The following is a 1,782-nucleotide window of genomic DNA, read 5'->3' as shown; positions in this document are numbered from 1 at the left end:
TTGTTTGGTCGGAGGGGGCGGCGTCCAGAGAGATGTGGGCCCAATTGCATGTCCCACAATAGGCACGCAACTGCATGTCTTCTAACTTGGTCGCAACTGGGGGACCTTTGTATTATTAGAGGGGGCCCCTAGTTTAACTAGTTTAACTAGTTGTTTACATTGAATTTTTTTAATCCAGCGCGTCAAGCTCTTCTGATTCATTTTTCTGAACCCCTAATTTAACTAGTTTAACTAGTTTAACTACTTTAATTGCAGCGCTGCTGCGACAGCAGCGCAACTGCTGGCGAATCCTCCTGTCGCGGCAGCTGTGCACAACCATCCATCCAACCAGAGTCGCTCCGACCACAGAAAAGTACAAGCTCGAGCCGACAAACACTAATTCACTGTCTCAGATTCATGATTCGCACAAAAAAGCACAGAAAACACACCAAAAATCCCTCTTCTCGACTTGCAATTCCCTCTCGGAATCGTGATTCTCAACAGATTATCGAACCCTAGACTATATAAAATTGACATCCGCAGCTTGATTTCACCTCGCGTACACGCAAATGGGGGCACAATTTGGGGGGTGGAGGGGAGAGAGGGGAAAAGGGGCCGTAGCTTACCTCATCAGCAGGGCGCGAGGAGTCTGGAGGGGCGCCGAGCATCTTGTCGCCGGCGACTTCCGCCGCGGAAAACTTTGATGTGCCCGCCCCCATGATGCGGCTTCCTTCCTCTCTCGTTTCCTCTCTTTGTCTATGCTCATCTCTCAATTCAAACAGTGCCGCTGGGTGGCCTCTAGAAAGATGTTGAGCCTGGGTCCACATTCCAGAGACTTAAAGGAAAATAAAAAAACAGCAACACACCATCTATAGTCACTCCGTTCCTTCACAACAACATTAAAAATGTGTCCGAGGATCTCGACAAGTAACTCTTCTCTCCTTTAATATGCTCCTTTTTTGAGAAAATGAGCTCCGCTGTAAGAATCTGATACAAAAAAATATTTTTTTCTTAATCCTTGGAAACAAAAAAAATGCAAAAATAAAAAAGGAAAAAATTGTATATGATTTAAAAAAAAGATAAAAAAGAAAAAACACAAACTAGTAGTGAGATCGGGTGCTTGATTTGTGTTTGCGGGCATGGCAGAAAACGGGGGTGTTATGGTGCTCGTGTGACACATAGCGATGGTAGAGGATTCACGGGGAAGCTGCCCCCTTCCGACCAGGCAGAAAAGTCTAGTTGTGAAAAATGTTTGTAAAAAGACATGTAGTTATAGTCTGGGGGACAGCGCTTGGAATTGCATGACTAGTTGCCCCCTCTCTCTTACTGCCGCCCCTCTGACAAAACAAAGGCCCCTACTTGCAAGTAAGTTAGAAGACACTAAGTTATGACCATGCTAGAAGACATGCAGTTTCATGAGTATAGTTGGACATGTAGTTAGCGCCCTCCCTCTTACCGTTGCCCCCTCCGGCAAAAACAAATGCCCCAGTTGCAATCAAGTTATAAGACATGTAGTTGCGTGTGTGTTGAAAAGGCATTGCAATTGCGTGACAATGGTTGAGCATGCAAGTGGCCGCCTCTCTCTCGCTTCCGCCCCCTACGACAAAACAAAGGTCCCCCAGTTGCGACCAAGTTAGAAGACATGCAGTTGCGTGTCTAGTGTGGGACTTGCAACTGCCCCCCTCTCTCTACACGCCGCCCCCTCCGACAAAACAAAGGTCCCCCAATTGCGACCAAGTTAGAAGACATGCAGTTGCGCCTGTTGTTGGAGATGCAATTGGCCCATCTCTCTCGACGTCGCCC

The sequence above is a fragment of the Triticum aestivum genome, chromosome 5D (assembly GCF_018294505.1).
Source record: "Triticum aestivum cultivar Chinese Spring chromosome 5D, IWGSC CS RefSeq v2.1, whole genome shotgun sequence".
In the NCBI taxonomy this organism is placed as follows: domain Eukaryota; kingdom Viridiplantae; phylum Streptophyta; class Magnoliopsida; order Poales; family Poaceae; genus Triticum; species Triticum aestivum.
Note: the sequence above shows the minus strand (reverse complement) of the source record.